Source organism: Bos indicus, chromosome 10, assembly GCF_029378745.1.
Source record: "Bos indicus isolate NIAB-ARS_2022 breed Sahiwal x Tharparkar chromosome 10, NIAB-ARS_B.indTharparkar_mat_pri_1.0, whole genome shotgun sequence".
Classification (NCBI taxonomy): Eukaryota; Metazoa; Chordata; class Mammalia; order Artiodactyla; family Bovidae; genus Bos; species Bos indicus.
The window spans coordinates 23,161,766-23,179,495 of NC_091769.1; positions in this window are offsets into that span (position 1 = coordinate 23,161,766).

Genomic DNA, 17,730 nt, shown 5'->3' on the forward strand with positions numbered 1-17,730 from the left:
GATGAAAGTTTTCCCAATACTTTTTGGTTGCCCTCCAGGAATTAGGCTATAGGTTATCATTTCAAATGAAAGCAAAAACTGTTTTCTGAGTTTTTAAAAATTCTAGGATGAAAATTAAGAGAAGAGGGAGCTGGCAAATGTATTTTGCCAAGTCCTAATCCTAGGGAGACGAGTGGGGCCCTGGAATGGTAGGTAGGGGTGGCAGGGTTTTATATACAACAATGGCAAAGTCTGTAATTTTTCTTTATGTTAAGAAAAACGACAGGCCTAGTATGATAACTATAAACAATTAATTATGGATGATAAGAATACACCTGTTATATTAATGTATTCATTTTTTTTATAGTTTTAGAGCTGCTCAAAATAATGAAAACAAAGATATATATGACTGAAAAAAGCACAAACTAAAACTCATAGTAAATGGAAGCAGAATGTGTATTGTCTAATTGTGCTTATATTTTCCATGGACACTTAAAAAATAAGACCTCATTTGTGCTATATTTAGAAGTCCTGAAATAACTATTGCAGTAATTCTCATCAGCACTGAATTGCCTCAAACGACTCATATTAATATGTATCATTTTATATAAGTTATACTGTTAAGTCATGTGTACTTGTAATATCAAACCTTGCATTCAATAGATACATACAGGTTTGTATTTTTCAGTGAACGATTACAAAGATTGTCATTAAAAAAAAATTGCTCCCATCACTATCATTCCATTTTGAAAAAAATACTGGAACAAGGGAAAAAACACACCATGAGTCTCTAGAAGTTTCCGTTTCCAGAGGGCATGACAGGGATACTCATGTAATTCTAGAGTTGGAGTCCTCAAGCCAAGAGAAAGCATGGGGTTCTGCTATATACTGGGTCCTGTCTGTGAGCATGGGTTCTCTTGTAACAGAAGTGGGTGGCTAAGTCTTCTCACTGAGAGAGATGAACTGGAAATTGTAAGAGTTGGGACCAGCTCTGAATGAAGCTGCCAAAATCTCCTGTGCCCCTAAAGCCAGTTTGATAGCAATGGAAGAAAGGACAACCAGAATTTCCTCTAAATCATTGCTGTCCTTGACCCATGATTTGAATTCCTGTATCTTAGTTTTGTATTCTCCAAAAGTCAGGTCTAATACATGGATTTGTGGGTAAGTAGTTTATTTGCAGGTGATTCTAGGAAACATTGAGGAAGTGAATAGGGGAAGGAAAGGAGGCCAATACAGAGGGTTGTCATCAAGTCAGTTACTACCCTGGGCAATTGGAGCTTAATCCAGCTGGGTAACTCTGGGAGATAGTAAAGCATTTCCCTTTGGAGTTACCCCAAATGAAGCATAGGGGAGCTGGAGTAGTTCATAAATTCATTATCCATTGCAGATTTAGGGCTGCTTTGGGGACATGAATTCTCTGGCATATCTGATCGGTCCTGCACACTGGCCATATGTGTTCACGTGGTCAGAAAATAGTCCTCAGAGTTGCTGGGGTTTTCAGTGTGCAGAGGTGACTGCCAAGGGATGTGAGTGGAGCATCAAGAGCACTGTGCAGCCCATCCTTACACTGCTGAGATCCTCTTGTGCTCTATGTTTAATCCACTCAGAACACTAGTTATTTTACAAAACTCAACAGGAATATTAGTGGGATAAGTTACAATTGCTATAGATGATGAAAAGTGAAAGTGAAGTCACTCAGTCGTGTCTGACTCTTTGTGACCCATGGACTGTGGTCAGCCAGGCTCCTCCGTCCATGGGATTTTCCAGGCAAGAATACTGGAGTGGGTTGCCACTTACTTCTCCAAGGGATCTTCCTGATCCAGGGATCAAACTTGGGTCTCCCACATTACAGACAGACTCTTTACTGTCTGAGCCACCAGGGAATCCTGCTATAGATGATACCACAACCATAATTTATATTTATTATCTTCCATCTCCCTCCTATACCACTAATTCTTGATTCTCCCCACCTTTGACTAATACTTCTGTATCTAGATTTCTGTCCCAAGGAGGAGGTAATCTAGACCTTCATCCCTGAGGGGACTGAACCCCTGGTTATTCTCCCTTTATCAAGCCATAGTTGCTAAAGTTGCCTGTTTACAGTAATTATGGTCATGAAAATGCTAAAAGTCATCTTGGTGAATCCGCTGAGTTTTCGTCCTAATAGGTAACCACAGCCCTAAATCCTCATGATAATCAAGATCGATTGCCCCTACCAGTGTAGTAACACCTTTCCTGTCCTTCTGGCCTTTGGATATGGGTATCTTAGATGACCAGGTGGTATATGTAACACTGCTGTTGTTGCTCAGTCACTAAGTTTTGTCTGACTCTTTGCGACCCCATGGACTGTAGCCCACCAGGCTCCTCTGTCTACTGGACTTCCCAGGCAAAAACACTGGAGTGGGTTGCCATTTCCTCCTCCAGGGGATCTTCCTGACCTAGGGATTGAGCCTGCATCTCCTGCATTGGCAGGCGGGTTCTTTATCACTGAGCCACCAGGGAACCCATATGTAACATTAGGCTTGATGAAAGCCTCTCTGTTTCCTCCAAAAAAGTATCCTCTCCTTTCTATTCAAAGGGAAATAGGACCTCTAGTCCAGATGAAACTAGAGTTATGAGAACAGGAAACACGCAATGAACAAGTGAGTTTTGGTATTCTCCCAATACCAGAATTGGGAGTTGATGGGGAGATAATCCAACTTTCACTGCTTGGTTCCCAGGTCCATGTATTTTATCTAACAGGAACACAACACCATCTCGAAGAATAGTCCTCCAGCCTCTCAGAGCACTACCTCTAAGCTGGTGCTTTAGTAAAGTGGTCATTCCAATGTTCTATGAGGCTAGTGGTTGGCAGATAATATTATATGCAGTAAATCAGTATGTCCAGTGGTCACATGACCATTGTCCCAACTTTTTGCTGTAAATTGGGTCTGTTGATGCAAAGGGATGTGAAATCCCTTGATAATCATGATAACCTCTGAACACTTGGTTCATGCTGCTATGCGCAGCACTGTTGAAGGGAAGCCAAACTTGTACCCAGAACATGTAGTTTTCCCAGTAGGAAAAGATTTCTGCCACCTCCAGGGTGGAAGGGGTTTCATGCAATTAACTTGCCAACTAGAGCCTGGTTGGTCTTCTGGAGGGGTGATTCCACATTGAATGCCCTTTGTTGTGTCTATGGCTGACAGGTTGAACATTTGGCAGAAGTAGTTAAGTCCGACTTGGTGAGAGAAAACTTGTGTTTCTGGGCTCATGCTGCTGTTTTTCAGTCACTATGCTGTGTCCGACTCTTTGCAACTCCATGAACTGCAGCACGGCAGGCTTCCCTGTCCTTCATTATCTCCTGGAGTTTGCTCAAATTCATGACCACTGAGTCACGGATGCTATCCAACTATCTCATCCTCTGCCCCCATCTCATCCTTCTGGTCTCATGGAGAACATCTATTCTGTCAGCTTGGCTCATCTGTCCACAGGTCTATTGTTCAAGCACTGAAGTACACAAGGATGAGGCTGGTGACATCCTTTGGTTGGCCCATCTTGTCACATGGTTGCTCGGCACTCCCTTGTGGTGGATGTTGTCTGGGGGGCATGAATGTGAGATACAGTGATCCCAACCTCGTGTGCCTACACTCACTGCCCCTTCAGCTCATGGTCTCCTTGAAATGTGACTCTTCCTCCTCCACCTGACTCTAGAAAGGAATAAGAAACTAGGTGCTTTTAGGGGTCACCCCTAAAAATGTTGCCCCTTTGACTCTTCTCCAGTCAGCTGGTTGAAATTTTATCCTCTTTTAAGGAGGAACCAGATTTGCTATCACACTGTGTTCTCCTCTCACTCTGCCCTTTAAAAACTTTAAACCATTTCCCCTCAGGTTTTGGTACTCAATGTTCTTAGGCAGTCTTTTTGGAATGGCAGAGTATGTTTTCTTTCACTGTGGGATTTGATAGTCACTGCTTTCAAGATTTTGTATTCTTGATATATTTGTGAAAGTCTACAAAGGAGCTCAAAGGCAAGATGTTTTCTCTGTTTCCTCTATTCCCTCTGTTCTTTAGTGCTCTCTTCTTTCTGATGTTAAGCCTCCAGTTTTTGAACAGAGTAAGGACTTCACACAGAGAAACAAAAATATTAATAGATTAGATGGTGTTTGAAAACACTATCCCCTCTGCACATGGTCTTCAAATGAATTCTTTTACACTGTTATACAATGCTCTTCGTGTTTCGCTTTGCGCAGAGCAGAGTCAGTGCCTGGGAGCCCTTCAAGCAGGAGGTGCAGGCTTAGCAGTGTTTAGGTGTGGGGCGCAGGTGTCTGAGCTGCACTGTGTACCTGTTGCACACAAGAAGGTGCTTGCATCATGGAGCTGGGAATCCTCCACATGCAGAGAAAATTGCTGGTCATTTTTGTTAAGCTTGGCTGTAAATCTTCCCCTGCTTTTCTCTTCCTCTTTCAAAAACAACTGCACCAGGAAGTGGATGCCTTCCCTGGGATCCTGCCTACCACTGGAAGAAATCATCAGCTCCGTCTTTGTAACTGCAGTTCAGTGTGAAGTTCTCACCTTCCTTGATTTTCTGTTCCATCAGTGGTTGTCCATTTGACCCTGTTCAGGAGGGGTGAGAAAATGTTCATACATAAAACACATTTTTTTTTTTGTAAATAAAAAACTTTCCTTATTTCTTTTGAATTTCTTAAAATAAACTCCATATTGTCCCTGGGATGCCCCTAGATTTCCTTACCAGAGTTGCCCATTTCCCTGGCTTGACCATTCCTCCCCTCCTCCCCACTCACAGGTTAATTGCATGTACAGGAGTATCAGGAAGCTTGCAGGTGAGGCTGCATTCCTGCTTCTGCCTGGAGTCTCTCAGGATTCAGTTTGGAGGCATGAAATTGACCATGTTCAATTATGCTTATTGTCATTAGTCCATTATCCTAGATTCTTCTTGCTTTGCTTTGGAAGCCCCAGTGATCTTTATTCTGTTTTCACAACCAATCAAAATCTCATTTGTCACAAGTGCATCACTGAATTTACCTGCTCCTGCTTCTCCCATTCACATAATTCTAGTTTCCAGCCAGTTATATTTGTTAATGGTAGCACTGCCCTCATGGGGAGTCTAAATTTTTAAATTAAATTTTGTTTCCATTACCCTTAATACAGAGCAATTCCTTAAGTTAAGCTAAAGGATGATAGAACATGCAGTTAGGTGAAGCGTGAAGAAAAAAGAAAAAAAAGCAGTGTGTCAAAATGTTCTCTAGTGGTGACTGTCTTCACGTCCTTACTACCTGGGATTCCCTTCTTCACTCTCCTCACTTGTAAGGGATCAAGGCATGTTCTTTGCCTATATGGCTATGTTCTGAGGGTCATAAATAAAACATTGAGAGAAGATCTGATTCTTTCCCTTAATTGGTTAGGGTCTCCTATGAATTTCTTACATTTCTCACTCTGAACAATTTAAAAATAGTTAAAAGAGTTAGGACTTCTCTAAGTTCTCTATAAAAGTATAAAGGAAAGAAATACAGTATCTGTCTTTTAATATGCGCCCAGATGTGAAGACCAACCTGGTATCTGGCTAGCTCTGAAAATGGTAGTACCTTTGCAAAAGTGTAAGTGTTTCTTTTTTTAATTTAAATTTTTAATTTTCAATTGGAATATAATTGCTTTATAATATTGTGTTGGTTTCTGCCATATATCAGCATGAATCAATCATAGGTAAACATGGTTGCATACCTATTGTTGTAGACCCAGGAGAGTCTACCCCTCCCTCTTCAATCTTGCTCCACCTCCCACCCCATCCCACCCCTCCAGGTTGTATTTTGATCTGGGCATCTGTGTAATCTCTGGTAATTTCCTATATTTTACATATTCAGTATATGAAACCCTGTTTCATCATCTTTTATATTACAGCAAGGGTTAGGATTTGACTAAAGAAGTGAATCAATTCTTCAGCACTTGAAGAATTGATGCTTTTGAACTGTGGTGTTGGAGAAGACTCTTGAGAGTCCCTTGGACTGCAAGGAGATCCAGCCAGTCCACCTAAAGGAGATCAGTCCTGGGTGTTCATTGGAAGGACTGATGTTGAAGGTGAAACTCTAATACTTTGGATGCGAAGAACTGGCTCTGATGATGTGAAGAAAAGACCCTGATGCTGGGAAAGATTGAGGGAGGGAGGAGAAGGGGACAGTAGAGGATGAGATGGTTGGATGGCATCACTGACTCAATGGGCATGAGTTTGAGTAAACTCTGGAAGTTGATGATCGACTGGGAGGCCTGGTGTGCTTCAGTCCATGGTGTCGCAGAGTCAGATACGACTGAGCGAATGAACTGAACTGAACTGAAAGAAGTAAAAGTGAAGTCTCTCAGTCATGTCCAGCTCTTTGTGACTCCATGGACTGTAGTCCACCAGGCTTCTCCATCCATGGGGTTTTCCAGGCCAAAATACTGGAGTGGGTTGCCCTTCTCCAGGGATCTTCCCCACCCACAGAGAAAACCCAGGTCTCACACATTGTAGGCAGACGCTTTACCTTCTGAGCCACCAGGGAAGCCCTGGTGACTAAAGAAGAGGAGAAGTTAAAAAAGAAAGTTCTTTTCTAGTCTTTGCATTCAGTCCTTACCCTGATGATTCTAGGTGCTACCACTTCACCACATTTTTTCAGCTGTACTACCTGGGTAAAGTCCTGGTCCTGGCAGTCTAACCCCACCCTTCTTTTTCTTTGGTTCTTATTGTGGGCATGAGGTAAGTGGCTGAGAGTCTGCAATGAGTAAAGAGCTGTGATCTTCTTTGATGTTAATTGTGGATATTAGTCTTTCTCATGTATGAAGTTATGTAAAATAGACTGCTTTTTCTAGCATTTTCCTGAAACACAGTGTCATTGTGTCTCAGATTGGAGTTAACTCCCTGTTAGAGATATAGGGTCTGAGGTGAACAGTGCTTTGTCTTTGCAAGCCCACTCATTTCTCCTTGAGAAGAAAACAGCAGACTTGGAGTGACCAATGGAGAGTCTGCCTGTTTGTCAATTGATACACTTTCCCGGGAGCATGATTGCTCTTTCCCTGAATAGGAGTACTGCCAAATCATATTAAATCTGAAAGCAGAGAAATGTTAGCAAAATTTCAAGAAGGGAATTTTATTCTGGAAAAATAGGAGGTGTTGTTACAATTGTTTGGAAGAAGTAAAATCTACAAGAGAGGTTTACATTTGCATGGAGTTTTCTCTCTCCTGTCATCAGTTCAGTTCAGTCCAATTGCCCAGTCGTGTCTGACTCTTTGTGAATCTCATGGACTACAGCACACCAGGCTTCCCTGTCCATCACCAACTCCTGGAGCTTACTCAAACTCATGTTGATTGAGTCAATGATGCCATCCAACCATCTCATCCTCTGTCATCCCCTTCTCCTGCCTTCAATCTTTCCCAGTATCAGGGTCTTTTCCAATGAGTTAGTTCTTCACATCAGGTGGCTAAAGTATTGGAGCTTCAGCTTCAGCATCAGCCCTTTCAATGAATATTAGGGACTGATTTCCTTTAGGAGTGATTGGTTAGATCTCCTTGCAGTCCAAAGGACTCTCAAGAGTCTTCTCCAACACCACAGTTTAAAAACATCAGTTCTTTGGTGCACAGCTTTTTTATGGTCCAACTCTCTCATCCATACATGAGTATTGGAAAAACCACAGCCTTGAGTAGATGGAACTTTGTTGGCAAAGTAATGCCTCTGCTTTTTAATATGTTGTCTAGGTTGGTCATAGCTTTCCTTCCAAGGAACAAGAGTCTTTTAATTTCATGCTATGCTTAGTCTCTCAGTTGTGTCCGACTCTTAGTGACCCCATGGACTGCAGCCCGCCCAGCTCCTCTGTCCATGGGGATTCTCCAGGCAGGAATACTAGAGTGGGTTGCTATGTCATTCTCCAGGGGATCTTCCCAACCCAGGGATCAATTGGGTCTCCTGCTTTGCAGGTGGATTCTTTACCATCTGAGCCACCAAGGAAGCCCATGAACACTGCAGTAGGTAGCCTATCCCTTCCTCAGGGGATCTTCCCAACCAATCAAACTGGCGTCTCCTGCATTGCAGGTAGATTCTTTACCAGCTGAGCTACCAGGGAAGCCCTTCTCTCCTGTCATAGGATTGGTGATTTCAACATTCCAGGTCAGAAGCAGCAGGTATGTACCTGGTTAAAGGTGATAGTGATTTTCTCAAGTAATGATAGACAGGGGTTGTCGCAGTCAATGAAGGCTGAGTGTCTGCTACTTCAAATTCATTCAAGTTAACCCTTTGGGGATGTTTAACAAAATGTACAAAATAGAATCTGCATGATACTGTTGAAGTCTTGAAAAACACCCATAAAGTTAGCTACCTCTAGAGGGCAGTGCATAATAGGCATTAGCCCTCTGCAATAGCTGCAAAGTACAGGAGCAAAAGTTTGCAACTAAGGGGAGCTTAATAACTGGTTTGAGAGCTAAGAAGAAAAATCATATCATTTCCATTGATGCCGAAAAAGAATGTGACAAAATAAAACACACATATATGGTAAAACACCTTAAAACCTTAACAGACAAAATTACATATGCCACAACTTCAAACTAGCACCTACCTTTGGGGAAATACTAGAAGCTTTCTTTTCTTTTTTTTTCCAACTTAATTAATTAATTTATAACTGAAGGATAATTGCTTTACAGTATTGTGTTGGTTTCTACCAAACATCAACATGAATCAGCCGTAGGTTTACCCATGACCCCTCCCATTTGAACATCCCTCTCACCTCCCTCCCCCTTCTACTCCTCTAGGTTGTTACTGAGCCCTGGTTTGAGTTCCCTGAGTCAGACAGCAAATCCCCATTGGCTATCTATTTTAGATTTGCTAATGTATGTTTCCATGTTACTCTCTCCATACAAATCACCCTCTCCTTCCTCCCCCACCCCAGCTGTGTCCATACGTCTGTTCTCTATGACTGTGTCTCCATTGCTGCTCTGCAATATGTTTATCAGTACCATCTTTATGCAATAAGTTTATCAGTACCATCTTTCTAGATTCCATATATATGTGTCAATATACGATATTTGTTTTTCTCTTTCTGACTTACTTTACTCTGTATAATAGGTTCTAGGTTCATCCACTTCATTAGGACTGATTCAAATGTGTTCCTTTTTATGGCTGAGAAATATTCCATTGTACATATGTATCACAGCTTCTTTACCCATTTATCTGTCGATGGACATCTAGGTTGTAGAAACTTTCTTATTAAAGTTAGGAGAAGGACAAAGATATCCACTACATTTACCACTATTTAGCATTGTGCTTAGCGACTACTTAGTGCAGATGACCAAAAGAAAAAAACAATTAGATGCATAACAATTGGAAAGAAACAGGTAAAATATCACCTGCATATCTGCAGATGAGATAATGATATATCAGAAAACCTAAAAGAGAAGAAAAGCCATTACCAAAAGACAGGTAAACAACAATTAAAAAATAGCTTTTATAGCGTTCATGTGAAAAACAAACAAACAAACAAAAAAACAGTTTAAAGAAATGTGGAAGAAAAGAGCACATTATCTACTGTATGAAAGAAAAAAGTCTTGCATTCTCAAGTGCAAGACTAGGCAGAGAGGTCAATAAAACAGAGCAGCAAATCAATTGTTGTTTAGTCAGTAAGTTGTGTCCGACTCTTTTGTGACCCCCATTCACGGTAGCCTACCTGGCTCCTCTATCCATGGAATTTCCCAGGCAAGAATACTGGAGTGGGTTGCCATTTCCTTCTCCATGGGTAGAACCTGCATCTCCTACAGCTCCTGTACTGCAGGCGGGTTATTTACCGCTGAGCCACGGGGAAGTCCCTCTTCCACCATTCAGGATCCCAAATGAACATATAGCATTACCCAACATTCAGCACCAAGAAACTTTTTGCTTGAGAGAAAGAATGGTGAGTGGGATTATTATGAATCTATTGGTTACTTTCTGAGATGGAATAGGTATTTGGTAAAAGTAGAAAGTATAAACTGACTGGAAGTTTCTACGTCTCTCACTTCATCCATCACTGTTACAGAAAGTCTTTTATTCAATAAAATAGATTTCTAGTCTTCACTCTTCTCAGTTTCTACTTTTGAAGAAAACTTTTCTCTTTCTGAATCATGTGGATATAAACTAAATCACCAAATGGTGGAATAACCATTTTAGTTTTACTACAGTGTTGATGTCTATTTTTTATGTGCTTACTTGATTCTCAAACCTTGCACCATTTAGTAGAAAAATGGAGCTATAAGACTCCCTAAAATTTTAGTGTATTTCTGTCTGAAGAAAAATCCTTTTTTAGGCACACCAAATTCTGCTTTTCTGAGAGTGAAACATATTAGATAACAAACATATTTGTGATGATAGAAGACACAGTGGGGGTAAATTAGAAATTAGCCCTAATGTCGAAGGATTATCTGCCTGGCTTATCCTTATGGCAACTCAGTACTCCAAAGAGCAGGGGTGAGGACATATCCAAACTACACCAGTATACGTTCTGAGGAGGGTAAAATCTCACATGAATTCAGGAGTTATTTTCAGTGAAAATCATGCAAGGGCTTTTGTACCCAGGGGAGGAAGACAACAAAGTACAAAGCAATACAGAACCTAGCTATGTTTTATTTGTTTGGTCTGTATTATTTGATTTAGAAGTTTGTCCTTTACTTGAGGTTAATGAAAGCAGAGAAGCTATTAGTCTCCCCCTACATCCAAACAAAACTCATGCTGAAAAGTGGTCATAAAATTGCTGCACATTGGGAAAGTGTAGAGATTTTTCCTTCCTGCAATATGGCTATTAGTTGGTGGTAGAATTGCTCAGGGAAAGGCAAATTTATTTGTTCCTTGAATCAATCACTATGGAAATCAAGTTTCTCTCTATATTTATAAATGTGCTTGTAAAAGTAAATCTTTGACATTTTTAAGTTTAAACTTAGACTAATAGTTCATTCTAAGAAACAATTTCAATATATTCCTTTATGTTACATCCCAGGTGGTGCTAGTGGTAAAGAACCACTTGCCAATGCAGTGAACACGAGAAATGCAGTCTTGATCCCTGGGTTGGGAAGATTCCCTGGAGCAGAAAATGGCAACCCACTCTAGTATTCCTACCTGGGAAATTCCATGGACAGAGGACCCTGGTGGACTGTCCATGGGGTCAAGAAGAGTCAGGCATGACTGAGCACACATACATTCAGTGTTGCCTAGGTTAAAGACAGGTAATCTCATGACATTTTAAAAATATAGTGTTGTTTTTGTTTTGTTTTATTTAGTTTTTGACCATGCCATGCAATATGTAGGATCTTTGTTCCCTGACCAGGGATTGAACTTGCACCCCTGGCAGTGGGAGCGTGGAGTCAACCGCTGGGCCACCAGGGAAGTCCCTCATGACCTGTTTTATCTTTTATCTGGAAAGAATGCAGTTCTGGGCTGCTGTAGCCCTCTTGAACTATTGCCTCAAGCTAACATTTCATATTATCTCACAGTACTATCCAACAAAAATTGTCTTATTCAGTAATATTAAAAACTTTTATTTTCCTAAACTCTTTTTGCTTACTGTTTCTTGATCTTTGCCCTTAATGAGTTTACCCTGCCTGGAATGTGTTCTACCATTGACCTCACTTAAATTCCTACACATACATCAAGTGAAAATTCAGATCCAATTTCCATGAATCTAGAAGTGATTTTTTAAAAAAAATCTGTGGTGCATTTTATAAACACTTTGATTATTCAGTTCTTTTATGGTATTTTCTTTCATTTAAATTTAAAAATTTTAAGTGTGGTACAAAATCATATCATTTTGTAATTGTTTCTATAAATCACTAGAAAATAGACATTCTCCTTTTATTTGATGATTTCTTCTTTTATTTGATGATTGTGCAATGAGGATTATTTTACATCTCAAAGCAGTCTGTTTTGTTTTGAAAAAACCTCTAATTGCTTATTTTTCCTTATAGTGAGCTGAAATTTATCTCCATATAAATTCTAACCATTGGCTATAAATTTGTCTTTATACCTGGGGTATAGTAAATATTACCAGTCATTCATTCATTCAGTCATCATTCAGTGAGTGCTTATTGGTAATAAAAAATTGATATCTTCACAAAGCTTAAATATAAAGAAAGATATTCCTATGACTGTTAGATAGAAACTCTTTGTGTATAAGCATCATGACTAAAATATTTTTATATTGCCTAACAAAGCACGTAGAAAGGAGGAGACTTGAAAAGCCTGAGATGTGAATTCTGAGAAATATCATTTTGTGTGGAAGTGAGCACTGTCTCTAGTGGGACTGTGAATGGACTGAAGAGGGGAAGTGTGTGTGTGTGTGTGTGTGTGTGTGTGTGTGTGTGTGTGTGTGTGTGTTAGTGGCTCAGTTGTGTCTGACTCTTTGCGACCCTATGGGCCACATGTCCCATAAATACAGGGCAGAAGTTGGTGGCTGAGTCTATGACCTTCACAGAGAGGTATTCATGCTAATGGTTGTGGCTCTCACTCTTGCTTTCTGTTTAATCTCTGAAACAATGAAAATGATAAAAATAAGGTCTTTCCAAGTATTGTGTCTGAAACATAAAAACCTATAGTCTTGTGTAACTGTGTTAAAACTAGAAACTTCTCCCTCCTGGCACCTGTGGGCTGGGGACTCTGTTCCACTTTTTGTTGGCTTTCTTCCCTGCTCAGAGAGAGGAACAGACACAGAAAAGCAGACATCAATTGTCCACTTATTCAATGATTCATTTCATTTTTTTCCAACTTTTCTGGAAACAAGCAAGCAAAACTTACTTTTAAAGGACTAAAACAAGACCTGAATAAAGGAACAGGCATATAATATTCTTGGGTAGGAAAACATAATATCCTAAAACATCAGTTTCCAATGTGATTCCAAAGAGAATCTCATTTGTTTGAGCCAAACTGAAATATATCTTGAATATTGTCAGTATCTTGAAATTGTCAACTATATTTTGAACAAGAATACTGAGATCGAATTTTCTTCTTTATGATAGAAAATCTTACTCTAAAGAAAACAGTACAATATAGGCACAGGATTAAGCCAGTAAGTGGAACATAGTCAAGTCCAGAAGGAAACCAAATATTGCTGGTTTGGTGAGAGCATTGCAAGTCATGGGGTATAAACATGAAACAGTTTTAATTTTCTTCAACATTTGCTAATACCTTTCTTTCTTTCTCTATCAAACCTCACTTTTCCATTGGAAGATAGGCCTTTTCTTTTTCTTTTAGTTATTAAATTAGTTTTGTTTCAACAATTCATGTATGGGTTTTGAACCTTAATTACCATTTTAGAGTCAAAACTCTGCCCCCCACCTCCAGCCAGCAGGACAGTTCCAAGGTTTCCAGTGACAAGTGGACTGTGTTCTTTTATCCATCACCCATCCAAGCCCTCAGAGTTTGGGTGGGAGAGGTTGGGTTGGCTCTCCTCTCACCCTTTCCTGGTCTGAGTAGCTTTGCCTCCTTGGTTGTTCAGACTGTTCTTCCTTTTTGTGAATGGCCCCATATTGTGGAGGAGGGGTCCCGTCCCTTCATGTTGGCTCTTTGTCTGGTTACAGACTGTCTCAGTGGCAGGTATCCAAGTACTCACTTTCTCATGATGGTGTCTTTGTGGTTCCTTTAGGGGCTACAGAGCCCTCCACCCACAGTTTTTTGAAAAAAGTGATTGTCCTCAGGCACAAACTCTTCCTCCTCACCAAGCTCACATTTGCATGAAAAACACAGCCTCCAGCTGCTAGGACCCTTGTCACTGGTAGTTCTCTGAGGCAGCATAGGTTCAGACAGGTTGATTCAGAACCTAGACAAATTCATTAAACTCACAGGCATATTTTTCTGGTAAAAGATGGGAATGAAATTTAGTACACTATCTTCTAGCTCTGCTTCCTGTTTTCTGCCTTTTATCTTCTTTTCACAAGAATCTGACATTTTCTGCCAATTCACAAGGTCAGAACTTATCTTTGAGACATATGACTTTAGCCAGATTTCAGCTTAGTGGAGTGGGGCAGGCTGGACTAGATGCCTCCAGGTGTATAGGAAGGAGATGGATGGAATAAGTCAAATATCTTTCCTCCCTCTGTTACGAGACTTGCATTTCCCCAAAAGGTCCCCTCTTGAAGTTCCCAGTTTCCCCTCCAGTATCTCTTTTGTTAAGGCCAGTCAAGAAGGTTTGGCCTCTCTCACCTCATTGGAATTACCAAGAATTTCTCCTTTCAACTTGGAACTGGAGCATTTAGTGACTATTCTTGCCAGCATCCAATTCTGCAGTGATTCTTATACTGTTCTATAATGGTTGTGCTGCGGTGTGTACGTGATCAATCATGACTCACTCTTTGCCACCCCATGGACTGTAGCCCACCAGGCTCCATCATCCATGAGGTTTCCCAGGCAAGAATACTGAAGTGGGTTGCCATTTCCTTTTCTAAGGGATCTTCCCGACTTAGAGATAGAACCTGCATCTCTTGTGTCTCCTGCATTGTCAGGCGGATTCTTTACTTACTGGGCCACCTGGGGTACCCAGTTCTGTAATATTTGGAAGAAGGTAAAATTTTTCATAAAGATTTATACTGTTTGGTTACACATACATATACAGGAACATAAAATATTACAAAGACATTGTGATAGTGGAAAATAGATGTATATATAAAAATAATTTCTAGGTGGTTGAAATATTTTATTGTTAAAAAATGATACAACTACTGGCTAAAATATAGAATATTTGTATATATTTGGATTATGGGAGATATCCTTACGTAAGGTAGAAATACAGAAGCTGTAAATAGGACAGATAAACTGTCCTATTTCCATACAAAGGAAAATATATCATGCCACATACTGTAAAGAAGTCAGAAAACAAACAATAGACCGAGGAAATGACAAAATTTTTATACACCAGTGTATACTTTGTTCAGATCAGATCAGATTAGATCAGTCACTCAGTCGTGTCCAACTCTTTGCGACCCCATGAATCACAGCATGCCAGGACTCCCTGTCCATCACCAACTTCCAGAGTTCACTGAGACTCACGTCCATCGAGTCAGTGATGCCATCCAGCCATCTCATCCTCTGTTGTCCCCTTCTCCTCCTGCCCCCAAACCCTCCCAGCATCAGAGTCTTTTCCAATGAGTCAAGTCTTCTCATGAGGTGGCCAAAGTACTGGAGTTTCAGCTTCAGCATCATTCCTTCCAAAGAAATCCCAGGGCTGATCTCCTTAAGGATGGACTGGTTGGATCTCCTTGTAGTCCAAGGGACTCTCAAGAGTCTTTTCCAACACCACAGTTCAAAAGCATCAATTCTTCGGCGCTTAGCCTTCTTCACAGTCCAACTCTCACATCCATACATGACCACAGGAAAAAACATAGCCTTGACTAGATGAACCTTTGTTGGCAAAGTAATGTCTCTGCTTTTGAATATGCTATCCAGGTTGGTCATAACTTTCCTTCCAAGAAGTAAGCGTCTTTTAATTTTATGGCTGCAGTCACCATCTGTAGTGATTTTGGAGCCCAGAAAAATAAAGTCTGACACTGTCTCCACTGTTTCCCCATCTATTTCCCATGAAGTGGTGGGACCGGATGCCATGATCTTCGTTTTCTGAATGTTGAGCTTTAAGTCAACTTTTTCTCTTTCCACTTTTACCTTCATCAAGAGGCTTTTGAGTTCCTCTTCACTTTCTGCCATAAGGGTGGTGTCATCTGCATAGCTGAGGTTATTGATATTTCTCCCGGCAATCTTATTCCAGTTTGTGTTTCTTCCAGTCCAGGTTTCTCATGATGTACTCTGCACATAAGTTAAATAAACAGGGTGACAATATACAGCCTTGACGAACTCCTTTTCCTATTTGGAACCAGTCTGTTGTTCCATGTCCAGTTCTAACTGTTGCTTCCTGACCTGCATACAGATTTCTCAAGAGGCAGATCAGGTGGTCTGGTATTCCCATCTCTTTCAGAATTTTCCACAGTTTATTGTGATCCACACTTTGTTAATGAGTAGCAAATAACATAAGAGAAAAATGGACAAAGATTTTAAAAAGGCAATTAACAGAGAAGGCAGTCCAATTGGCCATAAACTTTTGATCTCACTGACAGTCAGGGAAATGCAAATTAGAGCATCAGTGAGTTAATTTTTGGCCTTTCATATTTGTAAAATTGAAACCATTTATATTCTCCCAAACTCATGAGAACAAAGGAAAATTCACACAAATTGTTGGTGGAACTGTGAAATGCTACAACTTTATTTGAAAGTAAGCCAAAAATGTCTTCTAAAAATAAACATAGAGCTAGCTTTTGATCCAATAATCTAATTTTTAGAAATCCATCCTAAAGATATAAACTGTGTAAATAAGGTTATAGTTATTTATCACATCAGCAGTCCTAAACTGTATTATCATAAGGGATTTGATTTAGGTCATACCTGAATGGTCTAGTGGTTTTCCCTATTTTCTTCAATTTAAATCTGAATTTGGCAATAAGGGCTTCATGATCTGAGCCACAGTCAGCTCCTGGTCTTGTTTTTGCTAAATGTATAGAGCTTCTTCATCTTTGGCTGCAAAGAATATAATCAATCTGATTTTGGTGTTGACCATCTGGTGATGTCCATGTGTAGAGTCTTCTCTTGTGTTGTTGGAAGAGGGTGTTTGCTATGACCAGTGCGCACTCTTGGCAAAACTCTAAAGCCTTTGTCCTGCTTCATTCCGTATTCCAAAGCCAAATTTGCCTGTTACTCCAGGTGTTTCTTGACTTCCTACTTTTGCATTCCAGTCCCCTATAATGAAAAGGACATCTTTTTTGGGTGTTAGTTCTAAAAGATCTTGTAGGTCTTCATAGAATCATTCAACTTCAGCCTCTTCAGCATTACTGATTGGGGCATAGGCTTGGATCACTGTGATATTGAATGGTTTGCCTTGGAAATGAACAGAGATCATTCTGTCATTTTTGAGATTGCATCCAAGTACTGTATTTTGGAGTCTTTTGTTGACCATGATAGCTACTCCATTTCCTCTAAGGGATTCCTGCCCACAGTAGTAGATATAATGGTCATCTGAGTTAAATTCACCCATTCCAGTCCATTTTAGTTCACTGATTCCTAGAATGTCAACGTTCACTCTTGCCATCTCCTGTTTGACTACTTCCAATTTGCCTTGATTCATGGATCTAACATTCCAGGTTCGTATGCAATATTGCTCTTTACAGCATCAGACCTTCCTTGCTTCTATCACCAGTCACATCCACAACTGGGTATTGTTTTTGCTTTGGCTCCATCCCTTCATTCTTTCTGGAGTTATTTCTCCACTGATCTCCAGTAGCATATTGGGCACCTAATGACCTTGGGAGTTCCTCTTTCAGTATCCTATCATTTTGCCTTTTCATACTGTTCATGTGGTTCTCAAGGCAAGAATACTGAAGTGGTTTGCCATCCCCTTCTCCAGTGGACCACATTCTGTCAGACCTCTCCACCATGACCCGCCGTCTTGGGTGGCCCCACACAGCATGGCTTAGTTTCATTGAGTTAGACAAGGCTGTGGTCTGTGTCATTAAATTGACTAGTTTTCTGTGATTATGGTTTTTGTGTCTGCCCTCTGATGCCTCTCGCAACACCTACTGTCTTACTTGGGTTTCTCTTACCTTGGACGTGGGGTATCTCTTCACGGCTGCTCCAGCAAAGCGCAGCTGCTGCTCCTTACCTTGGACGAGGGGTATCTCCTCACAACTACCCCTCCTGACCTTGAACGTGGAGTAGCTTCTCTTGGCCCTCCTGCGCCCGC